Below are 6,752 nucleotides of genomic sequence, written 5' to 3'. Positions count from 1 at the left end.
CTCTCACAGACTCGCAAGAAGCAAGTGGAATTAAAAGGTGAGAAATGAAAACCTTGTGGAAGGAATATTTTCACATGACATGCTAAGAAGTTTACTGCTATGGGCAAGAACTTGAGAATACTCAGAAGGGACTTGAGATTTATGTGCATAACAAGCCCGTGCCGTGTTATCACAATTACAGAAAATCTTGGAAGAAAATCTCAGGCTTTTGGGTATAAGCCAGTCTTACCAGAGATCAGCATGAGATCTCATGGGTTGGACAGTTTTTTTACACCTGTTTTGGAAAAATCTTGTGCTGGCTGCAGTCAGTGGTAGGACACATGGACCTCCGGCCTGGTTTAATGAGGCATTGTCTATGTTTCTGTGAAACTAGGTGTGCTTTACAAATATTGTGATTACAAGACCTGGATTTCTTTAATTAAATTGCAAAATTGAAACAGGAAGCTAAAGCTCTTTGTGCCCAAACCTGTTGTTATTAAAGAATATCCCCCAATGACTTCTGTCAGCATTACTTCCCACGTGGGAGGTTTGCCAGCCCGTTTGAGAAAAGTCCACTTCGATAAGCACTCCAGTGCTGGTAGCTGGCTACTGAATACTTCAGAGTTGCATAGTTAATGATGTAATTTATTGCTTCCTAACTGGAAAGGTTAGGAAGCCAAGAGATTTTCCCTGTTGGAAATAAACCTTTGGCTGTGCATGTGTGTGTACATGTGTGCGTTGAAGCAGGATTGAGTTGTCATGGTGTTGCTTTCTCTTAGGGTCTGTTAGGATGTTACGATTGCATGCATCTATTTCCTATTGAGTAAAATGCAATGATTTCAGAGAGAGAGGGGTGCTTGGATGTTCTGTACTTCACTTTCCTCTAGAAAGCTATATCTCATTCCTTTTTACTAAGTAAAGAGGTGCTTTTAAAAAAAAAAAATCAACCATCAAGTGCTTTCAATATTATACTCACAGTGTACAGGATATAGGAGTTACATTTATGGCGTGTGTTCTGTTTAACAGCTGGATGAAATAAATTGTTTCATGTGAAATATTGGAGGACTCTGCATTCTCAAATCAAGGCCAGAAGCAGCTCAATGACTGAAGAATTGTCAACATCTTGTGCAATTCCACTAAGTGCTTCTTTTCATTGATCTGCAACTTTATTGTTGACAATTAAATCCATTTCAACGCAGAAGATAAGCATTTTTAACAGGAGGTAGCAAAATCTTTTGTCCTGAATGATTTTCTTCTCTGTTTTATAATTAAGTACAAAGTGTGTCACAAGTCTTGCTATTCAGTTGTACTAAATACCTGCTTACTGTGGAATAATTGGTATCAGCAGATGACAGAGCTGCTAGTAACCATGCTTTCGAATGCATGTTTTTAATTTGCATAATCAAATACTTTGTTAGTGTCCTTGGAAATTAGGATGAAAGATGACTGTGTGCTAAAAATGAAAAATTGTTTTTAGCAAATTATGTGAATCCAGTACAACAGATGAATTGCTCTGGGGCCTTTATGATACATGTTGGCTGGTGTACCCAACAACCTCCTCCATCCTTTGCAGTAATAGTTTCTGTCATCTGCCTTTATTTATCCAACTGTTTCATTGACCAATGTCTAATCAATATGAAATGTACAATCAGGTCTTAAATCTGATTAATTATTTATTTCAAGCCTTGTAAAATGCTTGTTGAAGTATACCACCCAGGGCCAGTGGTCGGCGGGGTATACGTTTTCTGCACTCCATTGACTTCAGAGAAGTTATGACGGTCGTATTGGTTGTGACAGTTTGCACCAACTGCCCACTTATCCATGTTAAAACTGAAGAAAATAGTTTTATATTTTTTGAAAGATGTAATTTTTTATCTTGCATTAAGAAGTTTGCAGAAAACTTTAGTTAGGCAGAGGTAATATTGTCAAGAAAAGAGTTTAACTTATCAAGGTAGTAAAAGAAAATGAATGCTATTTTTAAATTAAATAATGCTATAAAAGATTTCCTGGGTAGGCTGAATGCTCAATCCCAAAGATAATGCTGCAAAACACTGAAAACTCCTATAATTTTCCTACGTGTGCAATAAGGACTTTGAGCTTAATCCAAAACCCTCTCAAGAGAATGGAAAATACGGTGTTGATTCTGAATTGCTCTCTTAAGATGCCTGCTTACTCCCAAGCCAGACACAGAGAGGCTGAATCCTAATGTGGATGGAAGGAGTGACAGGGAAGCACTTGTTTCCGAATCAAACTCAGTTGTTCCAGACATGGACATGGAAAAGTTGGATGATTTTGTGTTTAGAAAAAAGGTTTGGCCACTGTAAGTTGACAGCATCATGCAGGACGTTGTCCAAGGAGATTTCATTCCCCAAGTACCATCAGGTCAGGTCAGAGATGCCCAGTTCACACATCCTTGGCTGCCACTCGGGAACCTGGCCAAGTTGGTGGTGCCCCAGCTGTCATCGTGAAACACCCTGTGCTGGTACTTTGCATCTCCTGTGGCCTTTGGTGCAACCAAACACGTTGAACCTATCTGCAGACAACACTTGACCAGGCAAAATTAGAGCGTTCCTTATTGGTGAATATTTGGGAATTTCAAATTTGGCGAATTTCAACAGGGCCTTTTTGTCAGCAGAAGAACAGTTGGGCTTCGTCTTGTGGCTGTGATGTTCTCAACTGGCCACCTCTGGCCATCGTCTAGCTCTTTTGGATCACCCAAATGGTACAAAGGAGCCAGAACACAGAGTGTAGGTCAAATTTTACTGGTTTGCACATTAGGAAGAGAGGCAACGGCATTTCAGCTGAATGCTGCATATAGCCTGTGTTCATTATAAAAATCCATGTCTTTTAATGGAAGTGTTTGCATGCGCTGTGTATTTCTCTGTTAACTATGTGTATACATATAATGGATACGGGTATAAATATAAATGCATATGTATTACACATAACATACATGTATACAAACACATGGGAGTGCATGTGTGTATGTGTATGTTCATAGAATGTGTATAAAATATAATGTAAACTCCCAGCTACAGAGTCTCTCTAGTTCACATGCAGTCATTTGGTTTACTTACAGGTCTTCCCAGTGTGGCCTTGTCTGCTCCTCTGGTGTTATTGAGCCAACCAAGTAATAATCACGTAGACACAGCAAACTGCTAACTGCACTTGTGTTACTTGGAGGGGACTGAGTCCTGCATCTTGAGAGATCCCCAGATTGTGTGTGTTAAGTGGAAAATAGAGGAATTTGAGATTTAAGACACGTCAAAGGGCAAAGACAGGAAAGGAAGATAATGGAAGTTGCATGTCCTGTCGGTGTGGGACAAGCTTAGCCAATGTTTCTCCTCAGTCCTCAAAGAGCATCGAATTATGGCTTTATTCCTTTTTTGGTAAACAGACTGACTGCTGCTGGATGCAATATCAACCCAGTGGAAAAAGGGAAGCCTGTGTCAGCACAGAAGTTACATCACAGTTACTGCTCTTCTGAATACCAATGCAGTAATTTTACTTTATCCAAAATAGAGTTTGGAGACTGCCATCAAATAAAGTTAGCTTGCTTGCTCCTTTAGCTGTTGGATGGGAATGAATTCCTACGATGTATAAACGCAGAAGGTGGTGTAGTTGGGTTGTCTGTATCATAGTGACGTGAAGGATTTTTTTTTCCCCTTAGTTTTTACACCGAGCTAGTCAGTCAGCATTCAGAAATAATGTGATGTGCAAAGACGTACTGGCAGAAAAAGAGTAATCTTGCATGTATGACCTTGAAGTACTGTTGATGAGGACTTGAGCCCTCCTTATGAAACAGATAATTGGTAGCGTTCATCACTGATGTGGGATTTCAACTCCTTAAATAGATACTGTGGGATGAAGAATTCTTTCTGATTTATATATCATAATTATTGGCCACGCAGGGATGCACGTGCCAGGCATACTGGGGTTAGAGAGACTCCTGGACATCTGATGCCGTTTTGGGGTATAGCGTAGGTGCAGTGGTGTAAGACAGAGAGAGGGAGAAACTGTGCACATGTTCAGTGTTTGACATTTGGAATAACATTATCTTACTAAATACAGCATCTTCTAAGCTGCGAACTAACAGGAATGGTACTTAAGGGGCTGTGTAATGAACATGTGAGCAGCAGCAAAAAATACCCAGGAGACACTAGGATTCATAGCCCTGTTCTCCAGGGGAGGAGGAGCGACTGCGTGAGGAACAAACTCCCCAGCAGAGAGCTGTGCTGAATAAATGTTACACACATGAGAGACACTAAAAATATCAAATGAAAAGATTTAATGAATGCACTGAGTGCAAGGTGTTCCCCATAGATTTGGAAGTCTCGTCTCTGCAGGATTTTCAGACCACCTACTGTGTATTCATCTTGTAGGGAGTTTCTAATGACAAGGCTAAGCCCTCAGAGCCCTAATTATTATGCCTTTCTGTCAAAAAAACAAAATGTCGTAAGTCTTACACCTGTAAGGACTAGGAACATAGATCCATTCTTGAACAAACTGTTGCTCATTTCTTTCCTCCTTGGGGACCTGTCTTAACACATGTGGTGATCAAAGTCTGTCTAACTTTTAATAATGTTTGATCAAACAGGATTGATCCAAAGAATTAATGCAAATGGATTTTCCTTTATTTATAACCTGCAATTTAATTGCAATGAGATAGACCTTGGGCATACAGCAGAGTAATTCTTTTTATTCCTCTGGAGTCCCGCTATTGCCCCCATAGTCTTCTGATCCAAATTCGTGGAGGGGCCTCTGTGCCTGTTACAGATTGCATACTCCAGAAGTGATTAAAGTACATCCTCATCAAATAAGTCTGTTCACTTTTTCCCCCCTCTTTCTCTCTCACTTTCTCCTTCTCATCTTTACCTCCCTTTTGCCCCGAAAAGGTTTGTCCCCATCTCTTGTCCACAAACTATTAAAAAAATCTGAACTCCGCTTTTACGAGACTGCTCACCATTGCGCAGGGCCTGTAAAACACCCAGTAATAGGGGGCCTGACATGTTCTGTTGGGATCTCTGCCTAAAATGAAACCCAAGTGATGATATGTGTTTGACACATTTCTGCCCTAAATGGTGCTCCTACTTCCCCCCGCCTGCCTGGCTGCAGGCATTGCCTTTTCCAGTCTCGGGTCAGCAGCATTCCCCCAGGTTTGTTCAAAGGGGTGCCATGCATCAAATACTCATTGGCAGGAGTTTTGGGGAGTGATTCAAACGGGAAATTGCTGTAGAGCCCCAGTGAGCAAAACTCCACTGCAGGAAATGTTAAAATTATTACAACATTCATTGTTATTAAAGAGCTGGAAAACAAAACCAAGTCATTCCACAACCAGCCAAACCCAAAAAGCCTGGGTTCCTACTAATGTGTGTTTTAAGGTTTAGACCTCATGTAATAAGGCACAGAGCTCACATTGCATTTGTTCCCTCAGTGGGTCAGTAAGGGAGTGATGGTAGAGTAACAATAATAGAAAATAGTAGTGCTAAACAAGGTCTGCCTTCTCTACCAGGTGGTTCATTTTGAGGAGAATTACTGGAGGAAGAAGGCGAGAGGCAGGTGCACACACTCACATGAAGAGTGTGTTGTCCGACTCTCCTGTCTTTAAAGAAAACATATTCAGGACTAACCTTCTCAACTTCTTTGGCCATTCTTCTGAAAAGTGATGTCCAAAATTAATGTCGCCGAAAGAAAAAGCGAGGCAAAAATGTGTTATTTCCCTTAACCTTTTTGTTCTGTTCATTTGGCAGCCCAGGCACTGGAGATGTTATAGCAAACATATAATAGTAATTAGGGATAAAGGGATGCGCCTAGAAAACAAGCAGTTCTCCAAGCAGAGAACGCAGTGGAGCCTGGCTTCCTGCAGAGCTCTCCCCCTCGCACTGCAGCAATTTGTGCTTACGTGGTTCAGTAGATAATTTCAGTGTTTTTATGTGATCATTTAGGGGACTGATTTTGCCAAATACGCATACAGATTATATTACCTACACTCACAAATACATCAGCACTGTTTTATGGCCTCAAATCTTGGAGTCGTGCGATTATTGTGCGAATCTAATTTTTCTTAAAAATGGATGAAACGCTAGCACGGTTGCATGGGAAAGTTGGGAAACGAATCCCTAGGAGGCAAGACGCAGGAGGCAAGTATGGAGAACCCAGCCTATATTGTGCTACAGAGACAGAACGAAGCAAAGCACAACCAGCCCTCCTGGTATTTTTGCCTAAGGCAGAGGTGGGGATTTTTGGGGAGGTCTGACTCAAGATTTTTACAGCACTTGAACCACTGCACTCAGCTCATCTTTTGTGTACTTGCTTTTTTATACGTCAATGAAGACACCAGAAACTCTCTCCTTACGATAAAATAGGAGGAGAAGTGTTAGGAGAAGGACTTGAGGGTTAGGGATGCTGCTGGAAATGACTTTGGATTTGATTCAGTTTCACATTGGCACAGTCCTTGATGAAAACAAAATGTAACCGCCGGAGTGCGACTCTGGCACAGCAGTTAGTTTGGTTTTGCCCATTTTGTCGCACACTTAACTGTTTTATCTCTTTCTTTTGTTGTTGCAGATAAAGAGTTAGGAGTCAGTACGCTAGCTGAAAATGACGACCCTGGTGCTAGGGGCCCAGCTGTCCCGAAAATATCAGGATTAGAAAGGAGTCAAGAGAAGAGCCAGGACAGCAGTAAAGACCCAGTACTTGAGCCTGTGGTGCCTAAAGACCCTTGTCCTCAGGTGACACAGCCTTTGGCCCAGCCCCAGTTGGAGCCGCAGCCT

The sequence above is a fragment of the Pygoscelis adeliae genome, unplaced genomic scaffold, assembly GCF_000699105.1.
Source record: "Pygoscelis adeliae isolate BGI_AS28 unplaced genomic scaffold, ASM69910v1 Scaffold282, whole genome shotgun sequence".
Classification (NCBI taxonomy): Eukaryota; Metazoa; Chordata; class Aves; order Sphenisciformes; family Spheniscidae; genus Pygoscelis; species Pygoscelis adeliae.
The sequence above is the reverse complement of the archived record's forward strand: the minus strand, read 5'-3'. Positions refer to the sequence as shown.